The sequence below is a fragment of the Bubalus kerabau genome, chromosome 3 (genome assembly GCF_029407905.1).
Source record: "Bubalus kerabau isolate K-KA32 ecotype Philippines breed swamp buffalo chromosome 3, PCC_UOA_SB_1v2, whole genome shotgun sequence".
NCBI lineage: Eukaryota > Metazoa > Chordata > Mammalia > Artiodactyla > Bovidae > Bubalus > Bubalus kerabau.
The window spans coordinates 21106196-21123281 of record NC_073626.1 but is presented as its reverse complement, the minus strand read 5'-3'; the positions used below and the strand labels follow the sequence as shown (position 1 = coordinate 21123281).

Sequence of the window (17086 nt, the reverse complement as noted above, 5' to 3'; positions counted from 1 at the left end):
GAACTGGACATGAAACAACAGACTGGTTCCAAATAGGAAAAGGAGTTTGTCAAGGCTGTACATTGTCACCCTGTTTATTTAACTTATATGCAGAGTACATTATGAGAAACGCTGGACTGGAAGAAACACAAGCTGGAATCAAGATTGCCGGGAGAAATATCAAGAACCTCAGATATGCAGATGACACCACCCTTATGGCAGAAAGTGAAGAGGAACTCAAAAGCCTCTTGATGAAAGTGAAAGAGGAGAGTGAAAAAGTTGGCTTAAAGCTCAACATTCAGGAAAGGAAGATCATGGCATCCGGTCCCACCACTTCATGGGAAATAGATGGGGAAACAGTGGAAACAGTGTCAGACTTTATTTTGGGGGGCTCCAAAATCACTGCAGATGGTGACTGCAGCCATGAAATTAAAAGATGCTTACTCCTTGGAAGGAAAGTTATGACCAACCTAGACAGCATATTCAAAAGCAGAGACATTACTTTGCCAACAAAGGTCCATCTAGTCAAGGCTATGGTTTTTCCAGTGGTCATGCATGGATGTGAGAGTTGGACTATAAAGAAAGCTGTGTGCCAAAGAATTGATACTTTTGAACTGTGGTGTTAGAGAAGACTCTTGAGAGTCCCTTGGATTGCAAGGGGATCCAACCAGTCCATCTAAAGGAAACCAGTCCTGAATATTCATTTGAAGGACTTATGCTGAAGCTGAAACTCCAATACTTTGGCCACTTGATGTGAATAACTGACTCCTTGGAAAAGACCCTGATGCTGGGGAAGATTGAAGGCAGGAGGAGAAGGGGACAACAGAGGATGAGGTGGTTAGATGGCATCACTGACTCAATGGACATCACTGACTTGGTGAGTTGGTGATGGACAGGGAGGAATGGCATGCGGCAGTCCATGGGGTCGCAAACAGTCAGACATGACTGAACTGTACTGAACTTACCCTCTAAATTGTTCGGAGGAGGGAATACCTGGGTTCTGACCAAAACTTTGGATCCATTGACTCTGCAATTTGTGCCACAACATGATAGATATAAGCCATATATCATGCCTTAAGAATAGAGAGCAATAGCACTCAGTCAGGCATGGAAGAGCACTAAACTAAGATCTAGAATGAGTGGAGAACGAAAAGATGTGAAACGAGGGCAGAGGTTGAGCACTAGAGTGTCACCAATGAGGAATGAGATTATAGAAAACAGAGAAAATCGCCACAGTGTGAATACGGGAGTATCCAGGATGGAAATGAAACTGCAAGAACAAAGAAAGTGAGAGGTAGAATGAGGAGAAGCAGAAAATTATATACAGTTCTTTTGTCAAGATAAAGAGCAAAATTTCCATTTCCCCTCCACAAGAAAGTCCGACGAGGATGGGATTCGAACCCACGCGTGCAGAGCACAATGGATTAGCAGTCCATCGCCTTAACCACTCGGCCACCTCGTCTGACAGGAAATTGCAACTTCTGGAAACTTTTAAAATATATTACTGGTTGGAAAGCCTTGTAGTTCCATGTTTGTGCCCAGTACCATTCTTCAAACTGCAGTCTTTTTCAGAGAATTTACACAAAGAACTGATTCTTTACTCCTTCCTTGGGGAACCTTTCACACTTTGATAGTCTTTTAACCTGCTGTGACTCCAGCTTTAATTCTCATTCTTCTTCAGTACTCACATTGCATCACAGTCACGGTGAAGTTTTCTCTGTTTTCTGTAATCTGACTCTCCTGCGTTTTCGAAATTAACTCTTTTCCTTCTGTTTTTCCCACAAACTGAATGCGATTGGGTTCTTCATAAGTAACAGCAAGGTGTATTGCCTTCGAGAAGGATTTTTTTAAAATTCCCGTTAACTTGACCTATAGGAGTGAAAAGAGAGGCGTAGATATCCGGAGTGGATGGAATCCAAGTCTCCCGCATTGCGGGTGGTGGTTTCTTCACCAGCTGAGCCACAGCAGAAGGCCATAAACTCAACCAGACGACGAGGATGGGATTCGAACCCACGCGTGCAGAGCACAATGGATTAGCAGTCCATCGCCTTAACCACTCGGCCACCTCGTCGCACAGCCCACGTATAGTCCTGAAAAGACAAGGGACAGACAGTAGGAGACTCGCGGACCAGTCCCCAGGCAGAAATCAAGAAAAACAAACAAACAAACAAGAAAAGTTTTTTCTTTCGAGTGTAAAGAAGATATAAAACCCTAACTGGAGTCAAGTGTGTATGTTATTCCCTGGAAGAAGTAGTGCTGATCCATCGGAAATGGACAGTAAACTTGTCAACTATTCCGAAGTAAGAAGGGTCAGAGGTTTTCCTCTCTTTGGAAATGAGTGAGGAGGGCCGATTTTGCTATTACACCCTCACCCCCTCCCCCCGCCCCGGCCCCAGGGCCCTCGCCCAGGACAAAAGGGGGGAAAAAAAAGAAAAGAAAGAAAAGAGAAAGGACGGGAAAGGAAAACGCTTGCTGGTTTATAAAGATTAGGAAGGCGGTGGCAACGGTTCTAGGAGTGGTGAAAGGAGACGGTGCATCTGTAAGCTGACGAACTGTGTTGTGCCCGTGATGCTCGAGCGAGGAACTGGATGGGTGTCACGAAAAGAAAGCCTAGCAGAGGATGGTTTCGATCCATCGACCTCTGGGTTATGGGCCCAGCACGCTCCCGCTGCGCCACTCTGCTGACAGATGGCCTGACTAGGCTGCTTTTTCCCTACTATGAGTATCATGAGCAACGTCCCATTTCCTTGTACAGATAAATTTTGGTTTGTTTATAAAATCGAAAGAATAAATCTCCCAGCGATAAGATCAAACTTCTACGACTTATTGTACGTGTAAAGACTCGAATCACTTTCAGAACAATTGCCCTAGGCAAGAAAAAGAAAAAGAAAAAGAGTCTTACCATAGGATATGCTATATGACTCCGTTTCTACGAAATTCAAGAGCACACACATTACCTGGCGCTAGAAATCAGACGGCGATGAGCTTGCAGGAGGCAATATTGACTGGCGAGGAGGCATAAGGCGATTTTCTGGACTAATTGGCATGTCCTGAACCTCGAGCTGGGCGGTGGTCACGTGGGAGTAGTATACCTCGGTTAAGTTCATCCAGCTCAATTTACACGTAAGCTCTTTACATTTTAAAATATCCTTTAATAAAGTGTTGGGGAAAGGGTCCCACGGAGATGTAATAACCTAAAGGGAAGGAGAACGAGAGAGAGAGAGAGAAAGGGGACTAGAGGCATCAAGGGACTGAGAGGCGTGGCTCCGGTGGACTCAGGTGCTGGGCGGGTCCCACTGGTTCATCCAGTCCCAGCCTCTGAGGCTCTGCCAAGTGGCAATCATCACCCGGCCACCAAGGAGGACGACCGGGATTGACCCAGGGGGATGGCACTGGTGCAGCAGGTAGGTGTTCCGATGTCCCGCGGGTGACAGCCAGGCGGCGATGAGGAAGAGAGTGTGCGGATCGCCCATCTTCCAAGGCTCCCGCCCCCTCATCAGAACGCGCCCACCTTCAGCCTGCCGGCCCGCCAGAGATCCGAATGCCCGTTTTGGTGACGTCAGCCCCTCGGCACTCCTGCACTCAGGCCCTGCTCTCCCACCAGAGCCCTCCTCTCCCACAACCAGCCCTGGCACACGCACACACTGACACACTCACACTGGTACACCGGAGAAGACCATGTGACCGGCGCTGGGGCCTGTAGCCTGAACCCTCCAGATAGGTTGACCCAGCTGGAACCTGGAGCCCGAGCCCAATATCTGCACACACTGCTTGCCACAAGCAGCAGGAGGCCCCATGTTTCCCGGAAAGGCGATGCCAACTGCCCCTAGGACAGGCCGCTGCACTAACCAACCTGCCCCTCTCTGCTCCCCCGCAGCCTGCAACCCCAGAGCAGAAACCCACAAACCGAAGAGGCCTCAGCTTCCCGCTCTTCCTCCTCCAAAGAGTGGAAAGGCCTGTTTCCAGCCAAGACAAAATTGCAAGGATCAGACGCACCCTCCTGCCTGAAAGAACCAAAACAGATCAGAAACACTTTTCCAGACACCAAACATCAGGCAAAGAAGGATGGTAATCTCTGACAGAAAAGAAACGAATGAGCGATTTTGCTGGGAACTGACGTGAGGTCTAGGATTGCACCCGAGTTTTTACTGCCTTGAGAGAGTTTCCAAGGCCCAGTGCAGGCAGAGGCTGGTGAATTCTCTGAGTTGAAGTGTCGGGGCGGATAAAGTCCAGGAGACCAAGACAGCTGGAGACGGCAGGACAGAGCACCGGAAAGGACAGAGCCGGGAGAAGAGGAAACTCCCGGAAGCTCTCCACGTGGACCTTAACACTGGTCAGCGCACACAGGTAGGGAAACTATACAAGGCTGGGGAAAGAATCCCCACAGTGATCAGAGAAGTGGCTGTGACACTCAATTGTCCTTTGAAGTCAGAAGCAATCATGGGAGACGCACGGCTGTCAACTGATGACAAGAGTCCAGATTTGATTCCTGGCCTCAAAAAAAAAAAAAAAAAAAAAAAGTCAATCTTGCGGTCTTGTGTTTCTTGTTCAAAGTGGTCAAAGTGCTGCAGACATGTAGGGAGAGGAAGCATCCCGAGTCAGCCCACCACCTTGCGCCGTCTCTCCTCACAAGGCAATCTCGGCTGTCAGTTCACCTTAAAGGGTCTTCAGAGACATGGAAAGAACAACCTTTTAAGAATGCCTCCTTACTTTGTATCTCTTGAGGATTTGAGAAAGGGCGTTGATTGAGCAACTACTTTGGAAAGACAATTTAAAATCGAATACGCTTTTGACAAAAGGTTGCCAGGAAACTTTTCCACTGCCCTCGCCCCCACCTCCCACCAAATTTTTCCTGTTAGGCCACCCTCTGACCCTGACCAGCTCTCTGTCCTCATCTATTGGTCCCGGAGGAAAGAGAACCCTGCCTGCCTGGAAAAATGTTGGGCTTGTGGTAAGTGGAGAGCTGAACTGGGTAACGAGTGGATAAAAGGCATGTGAGGGTGGCGGGTTTGGAACACAGTTAGAGGACTCTAACTGTCTCCTTACCTGTCTCCTGGGAAACCCGTATATGGGTCAAGAAGCAACAGTTAGAACTGGACGTGGAACAACGGACTGGTTCAAAATTGGGAAAGGCATAGGACAAAGCTGTATGTATATTGGCACCCTGCTTATTAAATTTCTATGCAGGGTACATCATGTGAAAGGCCGGGCTGGATGAATCACGAGCTGGAATCAAGATTGCCAGGAGAACTATCAACAACCTCAGATACGCAGATGATACCACTCTGATGGCAGAAGGCGAAGAGGAACTGAAGAGCCTCTTGATGAAGGTGAAAGAGGAGAGTGAAAAAGCTGGCTTAAACCTCAACATTCAGAAAACTAAGATCATGGCATCCGGTCCCATCCCTTCATGGCAAACAGAAGGGGAAAACTCCAAAATCAATGCGGACGGTGACTGCAGCCACGAGATTAAAAGACGCTTGCTCCTTGGAAGAAAAGCTATGACCAACCTAGACGGCGGAGACGTAACTTTGCCGACAAAGGTCCGTACAGTCAAAGCTATGGTTTTTCCGGTAGTCATGTACGGATGTGAGAGCTGGACCATAAAGAAGGCTGAGCGCGAAAGAATTCATGCTTTCGAAGTGTGGTGCTGGAGAAGACTCTTGAGAGTCCCTTGGACTGCAAGGAGATCAAAGCAGTCAATCCTAAAGGAAACCCACCCCGAGTATTCATTGGAAGGACGGTCGCTGAAGCTGGAGCTCCAACACTTTGGCCACCCGATACGAAGAGCCAGCTCACTGGAAAAGACCCTGATCCTGGGAAAGATGGAAGGCAAAAGGAGAAGGCGTCGGCAGAGGACGATGTGGTTAGACAGCATCCTCCAGGAGAGGGTGGAGGACTGATGAGCCTGGCGTCCCGACGGGACAGGCACAACCGCAAGGGGACTCTACGCACTATTCTCAGGGCTGTGTAGGTTAGGAGGCAAGTTTCCTCGGAAAACAGTTGGCAGCCTCCTGGAGGAGGTGACCAAAGAGAACAGTGGCCCGTACGGGGATCGAACCCGCGACCTTGGCGTTATTAGCACCACGCTCTAACCAACTGAGCTAACCGGCCCCTGACAGCGCGAGTCCTCTTCCCTTCTTCCTTTCCTCTTACGGCCCCCGCCTCCCCCTCCAAAATGTCAAGTTCCAACTGACCCTTACTGTTGCTTCTCTTAAGAGAGTTTCGTCATTGTCGTTGCCTTCCATCCTCAGTCAAAAGAATGAGACGCTTTCTCGGAGAAGAAAACCAAAGGAAAAGAAGGCACAATTGGTTTTCGGTCGTATTCCTTGACGTGAACGAGGAAACCGAAGGTTTTCGGAGGAAGCTGCGGCCTACGGCCCGGGGAATCCATAGAAGAATTTGCTATTTGTGTAAAAGGCTCGCAGAAAGCGCCTTAAGCTGGGCTGAGTGCAGGCTCTGCCGTACGAGATGGAATACGGTGCCTGAAGACTGTTCCGATGGGTCGGATCGTCGGTAGTTCCCCCAGGTTTACGGGTGAGACTCGGTGGGAGTTCGGAAGCCTCCTCATCTACCGAGTTCCTGAGAGGTTCCGGAGAACGGTTGGTTCAAAATGCAAACTCCGAAGAGAGACGCTGTTCCCGCCCGGTTTCGAACCGGGGACCTTTCGCGTGTGAGGCGAACGTGATAACCACTACACTACGGAAACTTGCTTTCTCCGCTCCTTGATCATGTTTTTCCTCCCCGGCTGATGGTGTCCAAGCGAGAAAGGAGATTCCCGGCTAGCCCAGGCTGGCCACACCGAATCGGTTTTCTCTTTCAGGAAATGGTCGACGTTAGTGCGCCCTCCTATCACGACCAACAATGCTACAGTCAATGAGTCACACTAAGCAAATACTACCTCTAAGCGAAGAATTCCTTGCCAAAGGCAGAGCAGACGTTTTAGGCAGCGTCCGGGTACAGTAGATGTCGGAAAACTGCTCGATTTTGTCTTATGTGGGCTTGTGTGACCTTAGGAAGTTCTGTGATCACCATCTCTTGAGTGCCAGAAAAAGATTGCAATGACTGAAGATGATTCAACGATCCTGGTTGAAAAGTAAGCGCGATTCGGTGCCCTTGAACTCTAGCAGCTGCCCATTCTGTGACGGGCAGTGTTTGGCTGATAGAAACCGAGGGGCGGAGAGGGGCAAACGCCCACTGATCTGCCAGGCAGTCCTTACTTGTCCCCTCTGACCTCAGTTCTGTGCCAGTTGAGCACAAATCAACCAGAGTCAGACTAGAATTGCTGTGGTCGGTACCATCCTCAAGGCACGAACACTGCTGTTGCAGATATCATCAGTAACTTCCAAAGTCAGTTTGTTTCTCCGGGGCAAGCTGAGCTAACGAAATCTCCGAGCCGTGGACTACGAGGGCAGCGAACGGCAAACCGGAAACATCCTGAATCCTGAAATGTCAAAAGTCGGTGATCAGTCCCAGATTCTTTGGTCTTCCGCTTGAAACAAACAAACAAACAAACAGACAAGACAGACAGACAACAACAAAACACCGCTAACTGAAAGACCAAGAGGGAGTGGACGTGAGGCTCGTCTCCTGCTCCCTCGCTTGGCGCCCTTTGGTCCAAAGGGTTGCTGTCCGAGTTTGGCTTTGTGCGCAGAGGTCACAGCAGATGTTTGTTGGGTTACGCGTGGAACAGCTCTCCGAGGACCACGAAAAAGAAGTGTAACCGCGGCAAATAGAGGTCTTAAGTTGTAGAGCAAGGCTTGTCATTGCTGTAGAGCAAGGCTTGTCATGGCCGGTTAGCTCAGTTGGTTAGAGCGTGGTGCTAATAACGCCAAGGTCGCGGGTTCGATCCCCGTACGGGCCAAGGGGACTTTTGCTCCTTACCGCTCAAGGTGTTACCTGTTTGAACCCTGGAGTTGTATGTAACTTGGGTTGCTTTAAAAAAAAAAAAAAAAAATAGCGTGTTACTCCTCCCTCTTGAAACTGTCCTACCAGCGCTCTTCTGGAAGTCGGGGTGCAGGGCCAGCTCCGATAGCCGGTGCCCAACACCCTGGGCTTTCTTGGATTTAACGTCTCCTCAGTCAAAGCCACTCTTCTTTCTATTAGGAAGAGGGGAGGGCGTGGTGAAGGGTAATCCAGTGGGAATAAGTGGCGAAGACACTTGCCGAGCCTTCTTCCTTCCTACGTTCGATCTCTTTCTTGTTCTTCGTCCTCCTCTTCTTTTTTCTTAAAGCCTGTTTGATATGAAACTCAGTACAGGTGTCCCTATGTGGTCCTTTCCCCCTCCGTATTTGCTGTGGGAGATCGAAACCAGAAAATGCTTGATTGTGGATGTTCCAGTGATCGCAATCACTTGAAGGGTCCTTCGGACTCCCACAAGACGTAGGATGGCCCCACGGGGTAACAAGAAGCAAGGTTGAGGGAGCTTTTCGTAGCGCTTGTGAGCCGCCAAAGCTTGGAGAGTTGGGGCGTGGTTCAAGGGCAGGAAGATGAGTTGTGCAAAAGGTTTCGAGCCAGCCAGGAGTCGAACCTAGAATCTTCTGATCCGTAGTCAGACGCGTTATCCATTGCGCCACTGGCCCCCTGCGACGAGACGGCTTAAGCATGTCTATTTCAATGAGGCCTCCGAAGTCGCTGGTTCTGCTATGAAGATAGAAATAACCCCGAAACTGATGACTCCCACCGATTCTCTTCATTTAGGGTTAGTGTACGTACTACAACGTTGTTTTCCATGTCTACATTTTGGATTACAAGCAAATTTAACCCTTAGGACTTTCCATACATGATAGAAAGAAGTCACTCCTTGAAAGCAAGTTTTCTGCTGGGAGTGCCCTTGGTTAATTTCTGCTATCTGTTAATCTGGCGTGCTTCCACCTCCCTCATCTATTCTATACTTCTTTGGGGCCCTGATGATGCGTCTGCGGATGGTTACTGACTGCCCTGTATTCTCTTTAACTAAGTGCTTTTAAAATAAAGTACCCTTATTTGGTTTGGAAGTGCATTTGGCCCTAAGAATCACATTCTTCTCCTCTTACTGTTAAGAGTAGTTAATACTCCCTAAGAGGGAGAATCGTGGCCAAATTCTATGATAAATCATGCATCGGATAAAAGCATGCAGAAGTCAATGGTAAAGGCAAAAAGAGGCAAGAAGGCAGGAAAGGTATACTCAAAGGTGCAGAAACCACATTAGGCAGAGACTGCTGGAATTCAGGAAATGATTTAATACCACATAAAATTTAAACAGACAGACATGCTCTCTTTAGACACCGTGGTTATATGTTTCTTTTTGTTTTCAAGTTGGGCATAAGGAACACGTCAAAATATACAACTGCCTTGAGAGAAGGATTTTGGATGTTGAGAGAGACAGGGCATAGTAATGCTCTTGATGGCACAAACTTGGAATCCACAATGCAACGCTTTCTCACCCCAGCATTGCCATCTGTTGCCTAACTGGCCTTTGCAATAAAAGACCAGGTGTACAGAAGCTAACAGAAGTGTGCAGATTTATGCAGAAAGCTTTGGGGAAGTTTTATCTGAAGGAGTGATGATGGAGGGGAAGTTTCGAGGTTGAGGCGATCGTAACTAGGAACAGAGGTGGAACAAATAATATATTCACAAATCTCTGGGAAATAAGAGGACAGGGTGGTGGGGAGAGAAGGGGGGCAGTGAAGTGTGAAATGAAGCTGGAGACATAGGAGAGGCCATGGAGAGGATTTGAGGCCATAAGCTTAAGGGTCATGTCATAAAATAGGTCTCAGATGTTCAGGTGGCAGGCGACCCTTTCAGAAACACCGCTTCCTGCCTTTCATCCATTTGTCCTCTCAAAGTTCACAGAATCTGAGATCTAGTCTGATCTAATCTGAGTAAAAGTCAGCTAAAATTCTCCCAAATATTGGAGAAAACTCCCAGGCAATCAAACCACGCAGCCCCCTTTAGACCGCAGCGGGCAACAGCGGTGGTCCCGGTAGGACAGCCCGGCCAACCCGCCCGACTCCCTCAGTGGGAATTTCAGGGATCTGCCACCCCCGGGTGCTGAGCTCCACCAGCGCAGAGGCAATGGGAGTCCAGACATCGAGGTATCACTTCCCTGAACGCGGGAGCCCCCGTTTTGCAGTCTGTACTCAGGTGTCAAGGGAAATAATCAACAAGCAGTCTATACCCGGAACAGAAGAAAAAGCGTGAATCAAGCCAAACTAAGGACGATAGCCCCGTGTGAGTGTCTCTCACTAATTCTGAAGAACGGCTCCGGAGAAACACGGTTTTCAGCAGTTTTATACCGTGTCTATTTATATAGACTGATTATATATATTTATATAGGTTGATGTCGACATTCTAGGAATCAGCAAACTGAAATGGAGTGGAATGGGTGAATTTAACTCAGATGACCATTATATCTACTACTGCGGGCAGGAATCCCTCAGAAGAAATGGACTGACCATCATGGTCAACAAAAGAGTCCGAAATGCTGTACTTGGATGCAATCTCAAAAACGACAGAATGATCTCTGTTTGTTTCCAAGGCAAACCATTCAATATCACAGTAATCCAAGTCTATGCCCCAACCAGTAACGCTGAAGAAGCTGAAGTTGAACGGTTCTATGAAGACCTACAAGACCTTTTAGAACTAACACCCAAAAAAGATGTCCTTTTCATTATAGGGGACTGGAATGCAAAAGGAGGAAGTCAAGAAACACCTGGAGTAACAGGCAAATTTGGCCTTGGAATACGGAATGAAGCAGGGCAAAGACTGATAGAGTTTTGCCAAGAAAATGCACTGGTCATAACAAACACCCTCTTCCAACAACACAAGAGAAGACTCTATACATGGACATCACCAGATGGTCAACACCGAAATCAGATTGATTATATTCTTTGCAGCCAAAGATGGAGAAGCTCTATACCGTCAGCAAAAACAAGCCCAGGAGCTGACTGTGGCTCAGACCATGAACTCCTTATTGCAATTTTCAGACTTAAATTGAAGAAAGTAGGGAAAAGCACTAGGCCATTCAGGTATGACCTAAATCAAATCCCTTACGATTATACAGTGGAAGTGAGAAATAGATTTAAGGGCCTAGATCTGATAGATAGAGTGCCTGATGAACTATGGAATGAGGTTCGTGACAGTGTACAGGAGACAGGGATCAAGACCATTCCCATAGAAAGGAAATGTAAAAAAGCAAAATGGCTGTCTGGGGAGGCCTTACAAATAGCTGTGAAAAGAAGAGAAGCGAGAAGCAAAGGAGAAAAGGAAGGATATAAACATCTGAATGCAGAGTTCCAAAGAATAGCAAGAAGAGATAAGAAAGCCTTCTTCAGCGATCAATGCAAAGAAATAGAGGAAAACAACAGAATGGGAAAGACTAGGGATCTCTTCAAGAAAATCAGAGATGCCAAAGGAACATTTCATGCAAAGATGAGCTCGATAAAGGACAGAAATGGTATGGACCTAACAGAAGCAGACGATATGAAGAAGAGATGGCAAGAATACACAGAAGAACTGTACAAAAAAGATCTTCACGACCCAGATAATCACGATGGTGTGATCACCGACCTAGAGCCAGACATCCTGGAATGCAAAGTCAAGTGGGCCTTAGAAAGCATCACTACGAACAAAGCTAGTGGAGGTGATGGAATTCCAGTTGAGCTATTCCAAATCCTGAAAGATGATGCTGTGGAAGTGCTGCACTCAATATGCCAGCAAATTTGGAAAACTCAGCAGTGGCCACAGGACTGGAAAAGGTCAGTTTACATTCCAATCCCAAAGAAAGGCAATGCCAAAGATTGCTCAAACCACCGCACAATTGCACTCATCTCACACGCTAGTAAAGTAATGCTCAAAATTCTCCAAGCCAGGCTTCAGCAATACGTGAACCGTGAACTTCCTGATGTTCAAGCTGGTTTTAGGAAAGGCAGAGGAACCAGAGATCAAATTGCCAACATCCGCTGGATCATGGAAAAAGCAAGAGAGTTTCAGGAAAACATCTATTTCTGCTTTATTGACTATGCCAAAGCCTTTGACTGTGTGGATCACAATCAACTGTGGAAAATTCTGAATGAGATGGGAATACCAGACCACCTGATCTGCCTCTTGAGAAACCTGTATGCAGGTCAGGAAGCAACAGTTAGAACTGGACATGGAACAACAGACTGGTTCCAAATAGGAAAAGGAGTACGTCAAGGCTGTATATTGTCACCCTGCTTATTTAACTTCTATGCAGAGTACATCATGAGAAACGCTGGACTGGAAGAAACACAAGCTGGAATCAAGATTGCCGGGAGAAATATCAAGAACCTCAGATATGCAGATGACACCACCCTTATGGCAGAAAGTGAAGAGGAACTCAAAAGCCTCTTGATGAAAGTGAAAGTGGAGAGTGAAAAAGTTGGCTTAAAGCTCAACATTCAGAAAACGAAGATCATGGCATCCGGTCCCATCACTTCATGGGAAATAGATGGGCAAACAGTGGAAACAGTGTCAGACTTTATTTTTCTGGGCTCCAAAATCACTACAGATGGTGATTGCAGCCATGAAATTAAAAGACGCTTACTCCTTGGAAGGAAAGGTATGACCAACCTAGATAGCATATTCAAAAGCGGAGACATTACTTTGCCAACAAAGGTTCGTCTAGTCAAGGCTATGGTTTTTCCAGTGGTCATGTATGAATGTGAGAGTTGGACTGTGAAGAAGGCTGAGCGCCAAAGAATTGATGCTTTTGAACTGTGGTGTTGGAGAAGACTCTTGAGAGTCCCTTGGACTGCAAGGAGATCCAACCAGTCCATTCTGAAGGAGATCAGCCCTGGGATTTCTTTGGAAGGAATGATGCTAAAGCTGAAACTCCAGTACTTTGGCCACCTCATGCGAAGAATTGACTCATTGGAAAGGACTCTGATGCTGGGAGGGATTGGGGGCAGGAGGAGAAGGGGACGACAGAGGATGAGATGGCTGGATGGCATCGCTGACTCGATGGACGTGAGTCTCAGTGAACTCCGGGAGTTGGTGATGGACAGGGAGGCCTGGCGTGCTGCGATTCATGGGGTCGCAAAGAGTCGGACAGGACTGGGCGACTGATCTGATGTGATCTGATCTGATCTGATAGTCTTTGCAGCCAAAGATGGAGAAGTTCTATACAGTCAGCAAAAACAAGTTCGGGAGCTGACTGTGGCTCAGATCATGAGCTCCTTATTGCAATTTTCAGACTTAAATTGAAGAAAGTAGGGAAAAGCACTAGGCCATTCAGGTATGACCTAAATCAAATCCCTTACGATTATACAATGGAAGTGACAAATAGATTCAAGGGATTAGAATCTGATAGACAGAGTGCCTGAAGAACTGTGGACAGAGGTTGGTGACACTGGACAGGAGGCAGTGATCGAGACCATCCCCAAGAAAAAGAAATGCAAAAAGGCAGAATGGTTGTCTGAGGAGGCCTTACAAATAGCTGAGAAAAGAAGAGAAGTGAAAGGCAAAGGAGAAAAAGAAAGATATACCCATTTGAATGCAGAGCTCCAAAGAATAGCTAGGAGAGATAAGAAAGCCTTCCTCAGTGATCAATGCAAAGAAATAGAGGAAAACAATAGCATGGGAAAGACTAGAGATCGCTTCAAGAAAGTTAGAGATACCAAGGGAACATTTCATGCAAAGATGGGCACAATAAAGGACAGGAATGGTATGGACCTAACAGAAGCAGAAGATATTAAGAAGAGGTGGCAAGAATACACAGAAGAACTATACAAAAAAATATCTTCATGAGCCAGATAACCACGATGGTGTGATCATTCACCTAGAACCAGACATCCTGGAATGGGAAGTCAAGTGGGGCTTAGGAAGCACCACTATGAACAAAGCTAGTGGAGGTAATGGAATTCCAGTTGAGCTATTTCAAATCCTAAAAGGTGATGCTGTGAAAGTGCTGCACCCAATCGGACAGCAAATGTGGAAATCTCAGCAGAGGCCCCAGGACTGGAAAAGGTCAGTTTTCATTCCAGTCCCAAAGAAAGGCAGTGCCAAAGAATATTCAAACTACCACACAATTGCACTCATCTCACATGCTAGCAATGTAATGCTCAAAATTCTCCAAGCCAGGCTTCAACAGGACGTGAGCTGTGAACTTCCAGATGTTGAAGCTGGATTTAGAAAAGGCAGAGGAACCAGAGATCAAATTGTCAACATCTGTTGGATCACTGAAAAAGCAGGAGAATTCTAGAAAAACATCTACTTCTGCTTTATCGACTACACCAAAGCCTTGGACTGTGTGGATCACAAGAAACTGTGGAAAATTCTGAAAGAGATGGGAATACCAGACCACCTGACCTGCCTCCTGAGAAACTGTATGCAGGTCAAGAAGCAACAGTTAGAACCGGACATGGAACAGCAGAGTGGTTCCAAATCGGGAAAAGAGTACGTCGAGGCTGTATATTGTCACCCTGCTTATTTAAGGTCTACGCAGAGTACATCATGCAAAGTGCTGGGCTGGATGAAGCACAAGCTGGAATCAAGATTGCCGGGGGAAATATCAATAACCACAAATACGCAGATGACACCACCCTTATGGCAGAAAGCAAAGAACTAAAGAGCCTCTTGATGAAAGTGAAAGAGGAGAGTGAAAAAGATGGCTTAAACCTCAACATTCAGAAAACGAAGATCATGGCATCTGGTCCCATCACTTCATGGCAAATAGATGGGAAACAATGGAAACAGTGAGAGGGGGCTCACTCTCACTGTTGTGGGGGGTCTCCAAAATCACTGCAGATGGATTGCTGACTGCAGCCATGGAATTAAAAGATGCCTGCTCCTTGGAAGAAAAGCTATGACCAGCGTAGACAGCATATTTTAAAGCAGAGACATTACTTTGCTGACAAAGGCCCGTCTAGTCAAAGCTATGGTTTTTCCAGTAGTCATGTATGGATGTGAGAGGTGGACTATAAAGAAAGCTGGGCACCAAACAACTGATGCTTTGGAACTGTGATGTTGGAGAAGATTCTTGAGAGAGAGAGTCCCTTGGACTGCAGGAAGTTCCAACCAGTCTATCCTAACGGAAATCAGTCCTGAACATTCATTGGAAGGACTGATGCTGAAGCTGAAGCGCCAATATTTTGGCCACCTGATGTGAAGAACTGACTCATTGGAAAAGAACCTGATGCTGGGTAAGATTGAAGGCAGGAGGCGAAGGGGATGACAGAGGATGAGGTGGTTGGATGGCATCACTGACTCGATGGGCATGATTTTGGGCAAGCTCCAGGAGTTGGTGATGGACAGGGAAGCCTGGTGCGCTGCGGTTCATGGGGTGGCAAAAAGTTGGACTCGACTGAGCAAGTGAACTGAACTGATTCCTTGTCAGAACAAAAAAACATCAAAAGTGAAATGGCACATTCCTTAAAGGTTTCCAAAGAAAAAAAAAGAAAAGCAGATCAGCCAGTTCACATCAGATCAGTCTGGCCCAGGCACCTGGGAAATACTACTAGTGTTCACCTCTCAGGGAGAAAGGCATAGCTTTACCTTTAAAACAGACTTTTTTTTTTTTTTTTGCCTTTCATTAGGCACGAACATATGTAAGCCAGAATGACTTTCCCATACCTCAACATGTGACCATTTCTTTCAGAATCATCTAGTAGAAATACAGGTTTTATTTTCTTGGGCTCCAAAATCACTGTGGATGATGACTGCAGCCACAAAATTAAAAGACACTTGCTCCTTGGAAGAAAAGCTATGAGATACCTAGACAGCGGATTAAAAGGCAGAGACAGCATTTTGCCAATGAAGATCCCTCTCTCTGGTCAAAGCTATGGTGTTTCCAGCAGTCTTTTAGGGATGAGAGAGTTGGACCATAAAGAGGGCTGAGCATGGAACTGTCGATGCTTTGGAACTGTGGTGCTGGAGAAGCCTCTTGAGGGTCCCTTGGACTGCAAGGAGATCAAACCAATCAATCATAAAGGAAATCAACCTTGAATATTCATTGGAAGGACCGGTGCTGAAGCCGAAGCTCGAATGTTTTGGCCACCTGATGTGAAGAGCTGACTCACTGGAAAAGACCCTGACGTTGGGAAAAATTGAGGGCAGGAGGAGAAAGGAGACAGAAGATGATCTGATTGGATGGCATCATCGACACAGCGGACATGAATTTGAGCAAACTCTGGGAGATCGTGAAGGGCAGGGAAACCTGGCGTGCTGCAATCCGTGGGGTCCCAAAGAGTGGGACACGACTTAGCGACTGAACAGCAGCAACAACGGAAATACCGTGTGCGGTATTTTATGTGTTTAAAAAAAAAAAAAGTCTGTCCCTAAAACACACGCGCCACCGACTCAATGTACCATTAAAACATTTCCCCCTGTCCTTTCTCACTTGTGAGAAATCCCTTACACGGCCCGGCAAATCCGGAGTGCGCTGTTCATGGTCCTGACTCCGGGAATAGTTCTGGTTTCCCGGGGGCGACGCGGACCTTCTCCGCCTGCCCGTCGCTTCCTGTTGATCTGGATGCCGAGTCCCCGAACCGTCCGAGAAGAGCCGCTGCTGGCCTAGATACCCTGCCTGCGAGGGTCCCCAGGCCCCGTTCCGTGTGTGTCTGTCCCACAGCCTTGTCTCGAAACACACACGTAGACAAACGCACCTCCACTCCGTTCCGATCTCAACCGGGACTGTTCTGTGCCTAAATGGAACTGTCTTTTGAACCCGGGGAAGCGACGGGTCTGTGCGACTGAAGGACAACCCGTGGCAGAATGTGACCAGTCCGCCCAGGCAAACCTAGGTGGGTGGGTAATTGGGTCCGGCTGCAGATGACCGCGTGCTGCCTTCCGCGTGCTGTCATCCGCGTGCAGATGACCCGGGCTCCCGGAAAAGGGGCGAGTCGGCGTCGACCGCGTGGTGGAAACATTTGAGCAGAGATTCGGATCCAGGCGGACTACGGAATAATTCCCTGAGGGTACTGGTGGGGATCCGCACGTGGACCCGGGGAATTAGGAGAAAAAGGAAAGGACAGTGAGATTAAGCAACCGTCTCCACCCGACACAAGATCTCCGTGTAGTTTCTGGGGACAGGAAACTTCTGATTCATTGCTTCCATCCCCTCCGCCATTCTTTTCCACCTTCTGCACACACAGATTTTATGTCGAAG

At 47.4% G+C, this 17086-nt stretch overlaps 7 non-coding genes across 7 annotated transcripts; 1 reads left to right on the top strand and 6 right to left on the bottom strand.

Annotated features, from left to right (window-relative positions):
* Positions 1–1359: 1359 nt before the first annotated feature.
* Positions 1360–1441, bottom strand: TRNAS-GCU (transfer RNA serine (anticodon GCU)). Its single transcript has one exon. It is a non-coding gene; the product is annotated as a tRNA-Ser (tRNA).
* Positions 1442–1968: 527 nt separating this feature from the next.
* TRNAS-GCU (transfer RNA serine (anticodon GCU)) lies at positions 1969–2050 on the bottom strand. The gene has a single exon. It is a non-coding gene; the product is annotated as a tRNA-Ser (tRNA).
* A 540-nt stretch (positions 2051–2590) lies between these two features.
* TRNAM-CAU (transfer RNA methionine (anticodon CAU)) lies at positions 2591–2662 on the bottom strand. The gene has a single exon. It is a non-coding gene; the product is annotated as a tRNA-Met (tRNA).
* A 3357-nt stretch (positions 2663–6019) lies between these two features.
* TRNAI-AAU (transfer RNA isoleucine (anticodon AAU)) lies at positions 6020–6093 on the bottom strand. Its single transcript has one exon. It is a non-coding gene; the product is annotated as a tRNA-Ile (tRNA).
* A 522-nt stretch (positions 6094–6615) lies between these two features.
* TRNAV-CAC (transfer RNA valine (anticodon CAC)) lies at positions 6616–6688 on the bottom strand. The gene has a single exon. It is a non-coding gene; the product is annotated as a tRNA-Val (tRNA).
* A 1081-nt stretch (positions 6689–7769) lies between these two features.
* Positions 7770–7843, top strand: TRNAI-AAU (transfer RNA isoleucine (anticodon AAU)). The gene has a single exon. It is a non-coding gene; the product is annotated as a tRNA-Ile (tRNA).
* Positions 7844–8488: 645 nt separating this feature from the next.
* Positions 8489–8561, bottom strand: TRNAR-ACG (transfer RNA arginine (anticodon ACG)). The gene has a single exon. It is a non-coding gene; the product is annotated as a tRNA-Arg (tRNA).
* Positions 8562–17086: the final 8525 nt, after the last annotated feature.